The sequence below is a fragment of the Coenobita brevimanus genome, chromosome 24, assembly GCF_032717465.1.
Source record: "Coenobita brevimanus isolate Jiangsu-jjx chromosome 24, ASM3271746v2, whole genome shotgun sequence".
Classification (NCBI taxonomy): domain Eukaryota; kingdom Metazoa; phylum Arthropoda; class Malacostraca; order Decapoda; family Coenobitidae; genus Coenobita; species Coenobita brevimanus.
Window position 1 is genome coordinate 54,196,028 of NC_136977.1, and position 17,098 is coordinate 54,213,125.

The 17,098-nt window shown below is 42.1% G+C and overlaps 1 pseudogene; it reads right to left on the reverse strand.

The window, feature by feature from the left end:
• Window positions 1–15,695: 15,695 nt before the first annotated feature.
• Window positions 15,696–15,814, reverse strand: LOC145393573 (5S ribosomal RNA; annotated as a pseudogene).
• Between the last annotated feature and the right edge of the window lie 1,284 nt (window positions 15,815–17,098).

Consider the following 17,098-nt stretch of genomic DNA (forward strand, 5'->3'; position numbering starts at 1 on the left):
GGTCAACGCCTTGGCACTGAAACCACTACCCAGGATGATGTTGGGTATGTTAGTGATGTGGTGCATTTGAGGAAAGCAATTGTGCGGTACTGTGGGGGACGATTGGTGGGGAATGTATGTATTGGCGATTGTTATGAGTGATTTGCTACCAGTGCGTATTTTAACTGTATCATTGCTGCGGTGTCATGTGGCGGAAGAAGTGACTTTGTGTATGCACTAGTATCTGTGAAGTTGATGGATTGGTGTACCAGAGTGATGAGTCCACCGTCACCGCAGTCAGCCTGGTCTTGTCTAATCGTATTGAAAGTAGGTGTTTTTTGTGTTCTGCATAGTTTTGTTTCTTGTAAGATGGCAATGTGTATATTTAGTTGTTTGATGAATTGTGTGAATTCTTGTTTTTTGGTGATTATGCCACCTATGTTTATTTGAAAAATGTTTATGTTGTGTGTATGATGTGTGTTGGGTGCTGCAGCAAGAAGGGGGAGGTTGGGGTGTGGATGTGGGTGAAGGAGAAGGCGTACAAGAAGGTAGTGATGGAGATAAGGGTTGGGGTGAATTAGATTTGGGTGGAATGGGAGGGGTTAGGGGCTTGGATGGTGTGGGAAGGATTGGTGGGTTAGGCTGAGGAGGTGTAGAGGAAGTAGGAGTCGGGTTGGTGGGGGGGTTAGTGGATGGGGGGAAGGAGCATAAGGAGCAGGTCCAGGTGTTTGTGTAATATTCTCTGGATGCAAGTGTTGTGCAGGTGAAATGAGTGCAGTTCTTGCAGGAATTGCACTGAACCGAACCTTTTGTCTGATGGCTCAAAGTGATAGGTTTTGAGCTCTTGTTTGCTCATTCACAAAATATGTGTTTTATTTCAAGCAGCAGAAGCACCCAACCCAGTAATTTCTTCTTCCTGATGGACTGTAATACTTTTCTGAGTTTTCTGTGGTGGTAAATAAGTGTTTCTTGTTCAATCAGTTTCCCTGTTGCTTTTAGATGTTCCCCTGTAACAACTCGTTTGATTCATCTGCATATAATGGCAGAAGGGACTGTCCTATCCAAACTGTTCAACTAAACCTAACCTGACCTAACCTGGGCTCCAGTTGGGAAACTGGGAAACAAAATCCATCTCTGAGTAGGTAAGGTTCTTCCATCATGCCGGAAACAGTCATAGGTAGGGCAGATGGATTTGGTGGTATGGGTGTGTTGGTTGTGGAGAGATGGGTGGAATACATAATGAATGTTATGAGTCTCAGTGATAAGATAATACTAGTGAAAATTTTATTCTGTGAGATTATGTTTGCATTTAGATCAGCATATGCTCCACAGGCAGGCTTGGATGAGGTAGAGAAGGATAGATTTGGGATGACCTAATTTGTGAAGTCAGTGGTATGGGGAATGATAAGATTAGAGTTTTGGGAGGGGACTTAAAATGTCATGTAAGTGAAGCAGCTCAGGGATATGAAGGAGTACATGGGGAATGTGCATATGGTGCAAGAAATAAGGAAGGGAAAAGGATACTCAGGTTTGGGGAGGCAATGAACATGATTGTGTACAACACAAATTTTTGGAAAAGAGAGAGTAGGTTGATTACATACAAATCTAGGGGAAATAGCAGTCATGCAGACTATGTCATGGTCAGGAGGGCTGATAGTAGGTTAGTGTGGGAAGTTCAGGTTATAGGGCGCGAGAACTGTGTGCTGTAAAACAAGTTATTGATATGTGACATGGTACTTAAGGAATGAGTGATGAAAAAGAGGACCTATGCACCTAAGAGGAAAATATGGAAGTTGAAAAACCAGGCAGTAAGGGATGCCTCCTACAGCGAGATGAATAGAGTACTGGCTGAACAGGGAAACATTAATAGAAGTGTTAATGAACAGTACAGAGCACTCAAGAACCTCTTAAGAGTTACTAATTCAGTGTGTGGATGGACAAGGGGTCCCCCTGAGGCATAAAGTAACTTGGTGGCGGGATGAGGGTGTAGAAGCTGCCGTTAAGAAGAAAACAAGGCTTTTCCGGGAGTGGCGAAAGGGTGGTAGCAGACAGGAATACTTGGCTGCCAAGCATAAGGATAGAAGTGAGGTTTACAGGGCAAAGTCTGAATTTCAGAGTCTTTTACTTGATAACCTAAATAGTGGGGAAAGGAAGAATATGATATTTAAGGTGGCAAATCAGAGAAAAGAGGGAGAACAGTGATATCACTGTGAAGAATGATGAAGGAAAGGTAGTGGTGAACAGTGGGGATATTAAAGATGCTTGGAGATAGCACTACAATCAGTTGTTGAATGTGAAGTCTGATTGGGGCAGGGAAGGTGTGGAGCAACAGGCAGGATGCAGGTGGGAAAGGCGGCAGGGGTGTCTGGGATGACTGCTGAAATGTTGAAAGCCTCAGGAGATACAGAAATGGGATTAATCACTGATTTGATAAATATGATTATACATGAGTGTGTTGTTCCAGATGACTGGCTAAAGAGTGTGATTGTAAATGTGTACATGGGGAAGGATGATGCCCTGGAAAGAGGAAATTATGGAGGCATAAAATTTTTAGACAAGATCTATTGCTATTGCCAGACGCCTCAATCCCATTTGGGGTGGCCACAAACAAATCATCTCCAAGTCGCCCTGTCCCCCACCATTTCACTGCCCTGCTCCCAACTCACACCCCCCTCTCTCATATACCTCTCCACCCCATCCCTCCATCTCATCCTCGGCCTACCCCTCCCTCTTCCCCCCTCCACCTCACTCACATACACTCTCTTCGTCAGTCTTTCACCCTCCATCCTCTCCACATGGACAAACCACCTCAGTGTGTTCCTCATAACGCTTCCTATCACATCCACATCAACACCACAACGCTCCTTTATATCCTCATTCGTCAGCCTGTCTCTCCATGTGACTCCACAGGCTCCTCTTAAATAACTCATTTCCACTGCTCTCACTCTTGACTTGTGTCCTTCCAACAACATCCAAGCTTCACTTCCGTACGTTAGAGTTGATATCACAATACTGTCATGTAGTAACTTTTTCACTTCCATGCTCACTTCCCTGTTTCTTATCACTGCTTTCAAAGAACCAGCAACCTTTCTTCCCTGCTGTACCCTTTCAAGCACTTCACCCTCCAAACCTCCATCCTTACTCATAATGAAGGTAATGGAGAGAGTTCCAGAAGGCATGATTAGAGTATGAGTAAATACTGATGAAAGGTAGTTTGGGTTTATGCCAGGCAAAGGGAACACTGATGCCAGATGCATTGCTCAACTACTTTGGGACAAATATATAGGAAATAAAAGGGAACCATACTTTGTTTTTGTTGACTTGGAGACGGCCTTTGACAGAGTCCCTCGAGAGGTGGTGAAGTGGGCAATTAGAAGGCTTGGGATCGTGGAGTGGCTGGTTAGGGTGGTTATGGCCATGTATGTGGGTGCTTGCATCCAGGTATGGGTCAATGGAGATTTGAGTGAAATGAAGTATTTTCTGTGAATGTTGATATGCATCAGGGGTCAGTCTTGAGCCCCTTGCTGTTTAATTATGGTACTTTAAGCCCTCTAATGTGACTTCAGAAATGGACTCCCGTGGGAGATGTTGAATGCTGGTGAGTTGATGTTGACTGCAGAGAATGAAATAAAGGCAGAGGAAAGATTTGCAAAATGGAGAGATGGTAAGGGGTACAAGGGCTTAAAAGTAAACACAGATAAAATAAAAGTGATGGTATCTAAAGCAGGGGGCAGTACTGTCAAAGAAGAAGAGTGGCCATGTGCATTTTGCCACAAGGACATGGAAAATAATTCTGTCTTATGCAATGTTTGCGATAAGTGAATGCATATGAGATGTAGTGGTATTTGAGCTAGACCATGAGATAATACTGATTTCATGTGTGCTGTGTGTCGGGGAGAGCTTGTGGAGATTGTCAGGTGTGAAAAAACTGAACTTGCTGGTGAGTCCCTTGAGTGTGTGGAAGAGTTTTGTTATTTGGGAGACATGTTATGTGCTGGAGGTGGGGATGGAGCTAGCTCCATGGCTTGAGTGAGGGGTGGTTGGAAGAAGTTTAGGGAGCTACTGCCTCTCCTGACATTGAGGGGGCTCTCCCTCCGTGCTAAGGGATCTTTGTATGCAGCATGTGTATGGAGTGTAATGCTGTATGGTAGTGAGACCTGGGCAGTAAAGGAAGAGGATATTCGCAGGCTCAAATGTACAGGTATGGAATGATATCTTTGTATGGGGCATGTGTTTTGAGTGTAATGCTGTATGGTAGTGAAACCTGGGCAGCAAAGGAAGAGGATATTCACAGGCTCAAACATACAGAAATAGCAATGATTAGATGGATGTGCAGTGTATTCCCGAGTGTGAGGCCTAGGGGGGGCAAGGTTTACGATGGAAAAGTTGAGAAGCAGGATGGGACTGGTGTGTATTAGTGCTGTGATGAGGAGGGGTAGATTGAAATGGTTTGGGCATGTGGAGAGGATGAGGGATGATAACTGGGTGCAGAAAGTGAGAAATGTTAATGTTGGGGGTAAGGTAGCGAGGGGCAGACCGAAAAAGACCTAGGATGAGGCCACTGAGTGTGACTTCAGGGATAAGGGACTAAACAGGGAAGCTGCCAGAGATCGAGCAGCATGGAAAGGCACAATTAGGTGACCAAGACCGAAGCATGATGAAGCCTTCAAAAACAGAAGGAAATGGAACGGATATTCCTGTTTCAAGAATCCTCCCACCCCATGTATTAGGAGATAAGATGATGACTATTATGACAATACTGATCATGACAACATCATATCCTGTAAGCAGAGAACTACAAAGGTGATGGAACACACTTACAAGTGTTTTACACCTATATTATAAAGTTATCATTAAGCATTTCATCTTCACATATGCACTGTTATCATACCACTGTACTCTCATGTATACAGTAACAAGCATAAATGTGACTATATACTAATGCTGTACCTGTATTGGTCTGAAAATCCAATAAAGAAAATGGTAGTAAATAAATACAGTAAATAAAAAAGTGGTCTTATTTGTTGCAAGGTATCCTCACCAATCAACAGTGCATGAAGCATGACTGGGATAAGGGAAGAAGGCTGAGAAGAGACCCAGGCTTCCAGCAACAATAAGAACAGCCACCAGCAGCAAAACACAGCAGCACTTGCAACAACCTGGAAAAAAAAAAAAAAAAAATCTATCAAAGAAAAGTACAGTATTCTACTAGACAAAAAGTCTACAAAGCTTTCAAGCCTCAAACCAACTATGAGAAACTTCTATGATGCACTGAGGACTTAGAAACTTTTCCACACACACATAAATCTGTGACATAAAGCTCATTACAGTACAATATCATATCATATACGTAGGCCTGGCTTTGTTTGTCTGTTCATAAAGGTACCGACATGCTCGCATATGTTGGTCTTGATCATGTAACGGTGGCTCTCCATGCTACTTGGTTTCTAGCAGCCACTCATTTCTGTCCCTTAACCCAAAAGTAGCACACTATGACCCCATCCCAAGTCTTTTTCGATCTGCCTCTCAATACCTTACCCTCAACAATTAAACCTATCACCCTACACACCCAGTTGCCATCCTCCATCCTCTCCACATCCCCAAATCATCTCAGTCTACCATTTCATCAACATCAGCATCCAGACTTCCTTTCCCACCTGAAGGAAGGGTAAGGTAAGTTGCAGAAAGCCAGAAAATATATATATATAAATAAATAATAAATAATAATACTGGTAATCTACAACAGAATAAGTTACTAACCAAAGTATCCCAAAACTATGTAGCCACACTCCCATTCACTCCTTTCAAGCCCCTGGAATCCTGATGCAACATGATAGATCAAATAATACAGTATTCTGCACACAGCTTTACACTCACTAATCTGACACATCTAATTCGATGACTGTTAAATTAAAAAGGGGTGCCATACCCTGGTCATGTGCTCCTCTGCACTAAATTCATACAGCTATTTCAAATACTTGTCAGATCCCTAGACTCTTTACACTCCTCTGACAGTCAATCTGATGACTGTCAAGTTAAAAGGGAGTGCTAAACCTTGGTCATCACTCTTGCACAACATTCATACAGCTAGCTCAAATAAGAGATAAAAATGGTAGATTACTAGTGGAGAAGGGAGAAAATGTGAGCAGATGGAGAGAACACTTAAGGAATTGTTGAACATAGAGAATGAAAGTAATGTGAGCATAAGTGACTGGGGAATGGCTGGGAGAAGGAGGGAGATGAGAAGACAGGAAGAAATCAGTAGGACAGAAGTTGTGGAAGTACTGAAGAAAGTCAAACTCGGGAAAGCCCCAAGAATTGATGGAGTGTGTAGTGAAATGCTAAAGCAATGGGGAGAGATAGTAGCTGAATGGATGTGGAAGATATGCAGACTGGCCTAGGAGGAAGGTAGAGTCCCGGAGGATTGGAAGTCAGGTATAATTATTCCCATGTACAAAGGGAAAGGGGAAAAAGAAGTCTGTGGTAATCATAGCGGCATTTGTCTTCTTAGTGTAATAGGAAAAGTATATGGTAGGATACTTATTGACAGAGTTAGGGAAACAACAGTGGAATTAGTTGGAGAAGAACAGGGAGGTTTTAGGAAGAGAAGAGGTTGAGTAGATCAGATATTTATTCTTAGATCTTTAGTGGAAAAGTTTCTAGAGAAGGGAAAGAAGTTGTATGCAGCCTTCATGGATTTGGAGAAAACATATGACAGGGTGGACAGACAAGGATTGTGGAAAGTATTAAGAACATATGGAGTAGATGGGAAGTTGTTGGATGCTGTGAAGAGTATGTATGAGGGTGCTAAGGCTGCAGTGCGTGTGGATAGTGACCTGAGTGAATTTTTCTCTTTGAAGGTTGGGTTGAAACAGGGATGTGTCGTGTCTCCATGGTTGTTCAATCTGTACATGGCTGGGGTCATAGAAGAGATACAAGTTAGGGTTGTGGATGTTGGAGTGGCCCTAATAAGAGAGGGAAGAAACTCCCTGTACTGTTGTTTGCAGTTGATACTGTGTTGTTAAGTGAAGAGGAAGGGGAGCTGCAAGGCTTGGTGGATGAGTTTGGGAGAGTGTTTAAGAAATGGAATCTAAAGGTGAATGTAGGGAAGAGTAAAGTGATGGTCTTCGAAAGAAGTGAAGCCAGCGAATGTACAGTGAGGTTGGATGATAAGGAAATGGAAAATGTGAGTACTTTTAAGTACTTGGGTAGTGTGATGAGTCAATCAATCAATCAATCATTTCCTGTGGCACCCTCGGGGATGCATAGGGCCTCGATGAACTCACACCACCACATCCTATCTTGTGCTAACTCCTCAAGATCTCCCCAACACTCATCTCCAGTTTCCCGTCTCATTGTCCTCACCCACGTCTCTTTTGGCCTTCCTCTACCTCTCCTACCAGGTGCCACCCACCCTGGTGTACCTCGTACTATTCCCTGTCTCCTATACACATGTCCTAGCCACTTCCATCGTGAGAATCTAACATATTCATCGATCGGCTGCACTCCCGTTATTTCTCTAATTCTACTATTTGGTATCCTTTCCCACCACTTAACTCCTAATATTCTTCTAAGTGCTTTATTTTCAAACACCAAGAATTTATTTTCCATAGTCACTGTGCTGTACCAAGACTCGTGTCCATAAATTAAGATACTCCTAACCATTACCTTATAAAGTTTGATCTTTGTATGCACAGAGAAATTGTTATTATTGCAAATATTTTTAAGCATTCCCATTGCCTGATTAGCCTTCTTTAACCTTTCCTCGAATTCAAAGTTCAAAGAACCATCCTTGGCTAAATAAGTACCTAAATATTTAAACCTATCAACTTGCTTTACAACCATACCTCCAATTACACATTCCTGCGCATTTTCCATATTCATATTGATTATTTCAGTTTTTCCACAATTAATAACCAAACCCACCTTGCGACCTTCACTCACCAAACAGTCCAACACTCTCTGCGTCTCTTCTGGCCCAACACAAATCAAAACTATATCATCTGCATAATCTAAATCCAAAAGTTTCCTGTTCTCTCCCCAAAGTATACCTGCACCGGTTTCTGTTCCAACACGTTTCATAATGTAATCAATGACCAATATAAATAGTAAAGGCGATAGAACACCACCTTGAATTACTCCGGACTTGACTTCAAACGAATCACTCAGACAACCATCAACCATCACTTTACAAAATGTGTCCTCATGCATGTTCATAATGACCCTCACAAACTCCTCTGGTATTCCATAATGTCTCATGATCTTCCCCATAGACTCTCTCGAAACACTATCAAAAGCCTTTTCAAAATCAACAAAACAAAGACTTAACGGTACTCTCATTTCATTAACTTGCTGCATCAAATGCCTGACTATAAAGATCTGATCATTGCAACCACGTCCCTTTCTAAAACCAGCCTGTTCATCCCTCAGAATACCCTCAACCACCGGCTCCAGCCTATTTAACAACACTCTACTGAAAACTTTCAAAGCTATCGGTGACAAAGAGATTCCCCTCCAATTACCACATTCACTCAGGTCTCCCTTCTTCGGAACTTTAACAATTACACCATTCTTCCAAACTGATGGCAGTAACCCCGTCACCCATATCTTAATGAATAGCTTGGTCAAGATCATTATTAATCTATCCCCCTCCACTTTAAACATTTCCGGAAATAAACCATCCTCCCCTGATGCCTTATTATTCTTTAACTGTTTTACTGCTTTCTCCACCTCTGCAAGCCTCAACTCTCCTGTTTCTATATTTAAATCTTCCTGAGCAGATGGTATATCCTCTTCTGGTGGTATTGGTCTATTAAGAACTGTCTCAAAATGCTCTTTCCATCTATTTTTAATATCTCCATCTTTGGTCAATAAATTTCCTTCCCAGTCTCTAATTGGTATTTCCTTGCGTTTACCTGCATTACCACTCAGTTCTCTAATCGATTCATATGCTATTCTTTGACTCTGTCCATCATTTTTGTTTATTAGGATTTCAGTCTCTGCAACCTTTTCATCCACACATCTTCTTTTAGCTCTCCTAGCTAACCTTCTTACTTCTGAATTCAAACGCCAGTACGCAGCTCTTGCTAATTCAATCTCTCGTTCATCAACGCATTGCATCTCACTCCTCAATTTAGCCTCACCTCTCTTTTTTATCATATCCCACGTTTCCTCTGATATCCATTTCTTTCTCCTGAATCTATGTCTCCTTCCAATCGTACATTCAGCAGTCTCATGCAAAACTTTGTTCACATCCTCCCACATCTCATCTACACTTCTCTCCCCCTCTTCCAACACCAAAAACCTATTTCTGCATGCTAATCTGAATTCCTCCTTTTCTTCTCCTTCCCTTCTAAGCTTAACAATATCGTATCTACCAACACCAGATTTTTCCTTCTGATTTGGAGGGTGAAGTGCTTGAAAGGGTACAACAAGGAAGAAAGGTTGCTGGTTCCTTGAAAGCAGTGATAAGAAACAGGGAAGTGAGCATGGAAGTGATGATTGGATGTTGTTGGAAGGACACAAGTCAAGAGTGAGAGCAATGGAAACGAGTTATTTGAGAGGAGCCTGTGGAGTCACATGGAGAGACAGACTGACAAATAAGGATGTGAAGGAGCGTTGTGGTGCGGATGTGGATGCAATAGGAAGCGTTAGGTGAAACACACTGAGGTGGTTTGGCCATGTGGAGAGGATGGAGAGTGAGAGGCTGATGGGGAGAGTGTATGTGAGTGAGGTGGAGGGGGAGAGAGAGAGGGGGAGGCCAAGGATGAGATGAAGGCTTGGAGTGGAGAAGTATATGAGAGAGAGGTGTGTGAATTGGAAGCAGGGCAGTGAAATGGCAGGAGACAGAGCGAGGCGGAGGTGATTTGTTTGTGGCCACCCCGTATGGGATTAAGGCATCTGGCATCAGATAGGTAGACAGCTCAAATGCTTGACAGTTCCCCAGCCTCACAAGCTCCTGTACCTCTCTCGTTCTATTACCATACACCTTAATCTAAAGAGGGAGAAGGTTTGGGAGAGGAATCCACATCCATGATCAGAGTCGTTTCGGATTCGTCAACGGGAGAATCAGTTGTGCTTAGAATTTCATTACTGGCTGCCAGGGCCCCAATGAACCTGAGGAAATAAACGGTTCATTCAGGCGGAACCTCGCACCTGAATAAGACTATATATACAGCACTGGTTTGTCAGGCCAGTGAGGTATCCTGTCACGACAGCCAGGGATAAGGGGGGCTGCCAACCCGCTCTTAGCCCAGGTATAACCAGCAGGGCTTTCCCTTTTTGGACGGTATTTGTTCTCGTCCAGAATTAGGGGTGTCAAATTGGCTCCCCTAACTCTAGGCGAGAGAGCCCCCCCGGTTTGGCAAACCTCCACCCTTGCAGGGGGGTAGCTGCCAGCATGATTCACAGGGGTCCCTACCTTTTCAAATATTGTACCTACCCTTTAGCATCAAAGCTTATTATACAATGTCCCACTGAAAGATTTAACCCTTTCAGGCACGAACTCCAATCGAGTCATTAAATACCATTCTGTACAATGCACCATGATGCACATCGTGTCAAACAAAGGAGGACACAAGCTTCACGCCGATGTGTGTCATATTTTGGTACTGTATTTTTTTTACCCGATTCATGTCATGGTGCACTTTACAGGTTGTTAAACAATCTCATGACTCAAACCACCTGTGCAGCTAGGTAAGCTTCTGCAGCTTGTGCCTGACAAGCTGGCAGTACCAGGGTACACTTCACTATGTAGAGCAGCGACCAACTCCATACCAGCTAGATAAGTTTCTGCAGACTACCTGACAAGCTGCCAGTACCAGAACACACTTCACTATTTAATGCAGCATCCAACTCCATAATAGACTAACTGCACCAACAAAGAAGAGATGCAGTCTAAGGTAGCAGAAGTGGACCACCATGACTGTGAGACTTAACCTTTGAACTTCACTAAGTAAACTATGATGTTCTGGAAGAGGCTGTTACACCTCTGACTCCAGCTCATTACCCATGTCTCTTCTTGGTGTGGCATTGTGTGGTGGATATTTGTGCCCTACAATTAAATCTCTGTTCTTGGTCTTTCCAAAATTTGCCTCAAATTTTTCTAATGACTCTGCCTCTTTTAACCATTCTGGCAGACTGTTCCAGTTGTTAATCACTCTGAGAATGTGTATTTCCTGAGGTTCTGATTTGTTCTGGTATTGAATTTTTTCTTTATACTTCCTGGGGTAGAGTCACATCCTCTCATCTGGAACAGTAGTAGTGGTAGCAGTAGGTGGGGCATAGCCTTTGTGTCTGCGACCGCTCCTTATCCTTTTCAGTCTTTTTTGTTACACCGTGCGCTGATTACGTATTTTCATTTCTCTTAGTTTCCACAGTACACATATTGTCTTTTCTCTTTTTCTTTACTTTCTCCAAACAGAAGTAGAGTTTTGATTATATCTGTTCTATTCTCTGGAAACGGCTGTTGCAATACGTTATTTTTGGTTCTCACTTCGCTTAACACTTCACAATCTAGTAGAAAGTGTTCTAATGTTTCATTTTCAAATTGGCATATCAAACACAGTTTCTTCATTAGTGTTTTTTTCTCCAGTTTAAGTTTAGTGTGTTTTTTCATGCTCTGAACAGTATTGAATAATCCCAGCCATTTTCATACAGTATATCTTCTTTAATTTCATACTTCCACTGCCTATAGTATTCTAGTCTGGTCTTGCCAAGTATTTCTGTCTTCCATATTTGTGTGTCAACAGTATTCACCTTTTTTGCCAGTCCTTCCAAATTTAAATTTACTTTGTGTAGATAGCATTTTATTAATCTGGCCCAACTCATGCTTTGGTTTTCATACAGGTCCAAAAATGCAGCTTTTACTATCTTATTACTCTGATCATTCAAAATGTATCTGACATATGATAATTTTCTTTGTATGTCTCTTGTATGTGAAGTTGACATGCCAATTTCAGCTCTAAGTGCACAACCTCAGGTATAATTTGGTGCTTGAAAGATTCTTTTATAAGCCTTGTTTTCTATTATTTGAAGTTTGTTAACTCGCCGCGTGCCAGTGTCATTTTAAAATGGTCTGAAGAAAATCTGCGGTCAGTGCCAGTGCCGTTTTAAAACGGCTTAAAAATAAAACATTCCCTGTGACCGCATTTTTCAAAATTCACGTGTAAAAACTGGCAGGCATGTATGTTAACGCTTCCTTTACCATGCCCCTGGTAGTCAAGGCCATACACCCACTCACTCCCCCCCTCACGCTCACTCTCCCTCACTCTGCCTGTGTGCCTCACCCAGTGCTGTACATAGTGAAGGTATGTTGTAAATATTTTCACATAAGTGTAGGGACTATACACAGTGAAATCAAGTTGTAAATATTTCTTGCAAGTGCAAGGACTGTACAAAATGAAGTCAGGTTGCAAATACCTTCTTGTAAGTGCCAGGACAGTACATAGTAAATGGCTTTCTCTCAGCTACGTGGCGAGCGTGAGAAACCGAGAATACTTGTATACGAGTATGCAGGACTCAATAAAACCTATTTCCAAGCTTCGGTGAGTATTTTAATGGTGAAATTTGTTGTTTTCACATCAAAATCTATCATTTTAGAAAAAAAAAAAAAAAAAAGGTCAAAAAATGGCCGGTACTGAGGTGACCCATAGGGCTAAAAATAGCTGGCACGCGGCGGGTTAATTTTGCCTTTGTTGATAAACATGGCTTCTATTGTATGTAGTATACTTGGCAGGGCCACATTTTTCCTGAATACAGCTACCACAAATTGACTTAGGACCTCCCCCCCACAAGGTATTAAAAAACACAGAAATCATAGTATATCACAATGTTTGTTCATGAAATGGCATTTATTACTATGAAATCATGTTTCCCTTGTTTTTCAGGACCAGTTGGATGCATTTTGGCATGAAATCACTTAGTAATTTGAGGACATTTCTTTGCACCAAACATTTGTCAGTTCAGTCTTGAGGTTGTCAAGAATAGGTGTCTTCTTCTCTGCCATGATTTTCTTTATCTTTGCCCAGCAGTTTTCTATCGGATTTAGATCCAGACTGTTGCAAGGCCAGTCGAGGACCTCAATCCGATTATCCTGAAGCCATTTTGTCACCTTTCTTGACTTGTGACATGGAGCTGAATCGTGCATGAAAAAGTCACACCCATGAATAGCAAAAAAGTTTAACAAATGATCTTTCAGAACTTGAATGTACCTGCCACCATTCATCATCAAGTTCTTAGGAAGAAAGTAGAGGCCTCCCCTTCCCACTTCACCTGAGAAACACTCCCATACCATTACTGATTGAGGGTGTTTAACAGTCGGCACTGTGTAAGCAGGGTCATATCGACTACGGGAGGCAGGGCGACGAACCTTGGCAGAATGCACCTGGAACACTAGAAATATGATTTCATCGGAAAAAATAACTTTTCTCCACTCATCTGATGTCCAGTGTGCATACTTCTTGGCAAACTGAATGCACTGCTTCTTCATGCAGTCAGTGAGTAGTAGTTTCTTGGCTGCGGTGCGGCTTGGCAAACCCAGCTCCTTCTGCAAGCGGTGTTGCATAGTTCGAGTTGAGATGTTTTGTAACAGTTGGGGATGCATTCTCTTCAATTCTGCTGCTGTCAGTTGAGGATTCTTGATTACTTCCCTCTTCAGAAGCGTACCTCTGGAAGTCGTCATCTTCTTTCCACCGCCATGCTTGTGCTCTGGTACGACATCAGGTGGCAGGTCGCTCACTGAAGCAAGAATTTTCATGATGGTCGACTTTGCGCATCCAGTACATTCACAAATCGTGTTAATAGGGACATTATCCTGCCTCCATGCAATGATACAGACCCTCTCATCCCTTGAGCAGTACTTTCCAGGCATGAAAACTCAACTCTAGGAAAATAACAGGGCAAACAGTGATGTATATGAAAAAAGAGGGAGGTGCAAACTCAGAGCGATGGGAACATATACTCCCAGTCTCACTTCTGGGCAAGCACTGACGTGCTGAGTGTTTCACCACCTCCCGCCAACACCAGAGGAATTGCCAGTTACCTCTTGCCCAAAAAATTCACTTGGTTGAGGCAGAAACAGAAAGAAAAGACAGACAACTCTCCCATAGCAATTCTGTGTGAGGGTCCTAAGTCAATTTGTAGTGGGTGTACTTTTCCAATTTTCACTCAGTTGCAGCTTCGCAAGGTTATGGATCTTATTTGATTTACATAGACTTCAGCCTTTTGTAGTTGTTTTACTTTATGTTCTCTTATACAATCCTTTCTATTGGTAATGGTCACTCCAAGTATTTTATGCTGTGTGTTACCTTTATATCACCGATTTCTTCCAGTTGTTCCTTTTTGTTGTACATGAGTACTTGGCTCTTTCCCTTACTGTACTTATGTTTAACACGCATATATGTCCTGCTGTTTCTAAAGCATTTATTGCTTTCAGGGCCTCTTCATCTGACTGTGCTATTAACAGGCCATTGTCAGTATTGAAAATGCTGTTTATTATACAAATCTGGTTTCGGACTCCATTATAACTTTCATCAAGTGGTCTATGATGATGTATGTCAACAGCAAGAAAAGAACTGTAGATCCATTACAGCCCTGTCTGACAGCACTGGATACTTTTAGTTATTTCTTCACACTCTAAATGAAGCATTGTTTCATCATCTGTATAAATAATTTTCAGCATTGTTATGATGTCAGAGTAAATATTATAATGTTTAAGGGCTCTGATCATAGTTCCTTGTTGTATGCTGTCAATAGCTTTGCTAAAATCAACCGCTATAACAACGACTTCTTCTGTTTGTAGCTTTCATTAATACAATACTGCAGGAGAAGGATATTGTCTGCTTTTCGTCTTTTCGGTGTGAAGTCCTTTTGGGATAATATCAGTTTTCAGCCCATAATCATTCCTGTCAATTTTATAATGTTCTGCACACTCATCTCTTCAAGTTCATCAACATTTTCCCTGTACACTTCCATCGCAAACTGGTTTTAAGAAAAATATAATAGTACGGTAAAAGCTCGATTAACTGGCATCCGATGCATCGGTACATCTGTATAACCAGAATGCAAATTCAAACCGGCATGGGGTAAAAAATATTCTGGATACCGGTCGTCCCCCTATAAGTCTTCATTAGTTCTGTACAGTACAGGATAAAGTAGTGTACGTAGCTAAGTTCTCAAAATTATTTTTGCCTGTAACATATGCTAATTTTTTCTTTAAACAATTACTGGTAATGTTTGCCGGTTGGTTTTCAGACCTGTACAATTTCTCTTGCTGTCTTTTTGTGTGCGTTGTATTGTACACTCATGATCACTAATTTCTGCTCAGGGGTGCCCCTTTGTACCCCCTTATACCCAAGGAAGACGGGAGGGGGGACAAAACAAGCTCCACCCGCATCTACCCCAGCTCCCAACCCTCCCCCATACCCCAACCCCTCCCAGCCCCCCACTTGTCATTCTTAACTGGCAGTTACATCTCAAGCTAACGTCATACTTTACACTCATAGTCACATGACTAATACACAAATATAAAACACTAGGATATGTAAAAAGTATACAATATGACTATGAACACGCTGCAGCAAGAAATTAATGCATTAACATCATCATCATCGTTGCCAGACGCCATGTATCCCAAACGGGGTGGCCAAGGGCTTAGAGTTAACTGTTTTACAGGGAGGGGCACTAATCCTCCACCAACCCCACTTGACACGTAGGGATGCCAACAGCATCTGGTGTTCCCAGGCGGTCTCCCATCCAAGTACTAACCAGACCCAACGTTGCTTAACTTCGCTGATCGGACGGGAAGAGGTGTACTCAACGTGGTATGGATTATAACGTTGACAATAAAACATAAACGTTAACAACGGCCATCCCAGGCCTCATGCATTGGGTGTTTGCATGTGTCTGTGTCTGTGCCTTCATGTTTGGGTGTGTTTATGTGTGTGTGTGTGTGTGTGTGTGTGTGTGTGTGTGTGTGTGTGTGTGTATTTACCTATTTGTAGTATACAGGAATTGAGCAATGCTTGTGTTGTCCTGTCTCCATATCCACATTTATCAAGTCTACCTTTACACACATGAATGTTTTTCTCATGCACCACCTCTTTGTCTAAGTCATTCCAAATATTTACCTAATATACCTAATTGTGATATACACAGAATGTACTATGCTCGTGGGTTTCCGTCGTTGTTTCTCAGTAAGTCGAATTTAACTTTAAACTCGTTTAAGTTTTTAGACTGGACGATCTCTTTGTCCAGGCTATTCCATAAGTCTATACTTCTGTAAGGAAAGCTATATTTCTTGATATCCTTCAAGCAGCTTGACTTTTTCAATTTCATTCCATGTCCTCTTGTTGCTCTCTTATCCCATACAAACAGATCTTCTTTGTCAATTTTATCTACTCCCACCATGGTCCTGAACACCGCAATCATGTCTCCCCTCTTTCTCCTTTCCTCTAACGAAGGCAAATCCAGCTTTTCCAGCCTCTCTCTGTATGACAGGTCTGTCAGACTGGGGACCATCTTGGTTGCTGTTCTTTGTATTCTCTCAGTCTTGTTTATATCTTTCTTTTTGTGTGGGGACCACACTACCGCTGCATATTCTAACCTGGGGCGGATCATGGCCACTATCAATTTTTTCATCATTTCCTCATCCATATAATGAAATGCTACTCTTATGTTAGTCAAGAGTTTATAAGTCTCTCCAACTATCTTGTTAATGTGCTTTTCTGGTGACAAACTATCTTGGACCAGCACTCCCAAATCTTTCTCTTCTCTCCTTTTTGTGATTAATTCATTACCCAAAAAATGATTCAGTGATGGTCTCCTGGTACTTTTACCCATTTCCAATATTTTACATTTCTTTATATTAAATTTCATTTCCCACGTCCGGCTCCAATTGTGTATCCTATCCAAATCCTCCTGCAGTATTTTACAATCCTCCTCAACCTCTATCTTCCTCAAGATCTTTACATCATCAGCAAACAGACTTGCATAACTGTTCACTCCATCTACTATATCATTTACGTAAATCAGGAACATTACTGGTGCCAACACTGAGCCTTGAGGGACTCCACTTGTTACTTCCCTCCATCCAGACATCTTTTCCTTTATTACTGTCCTC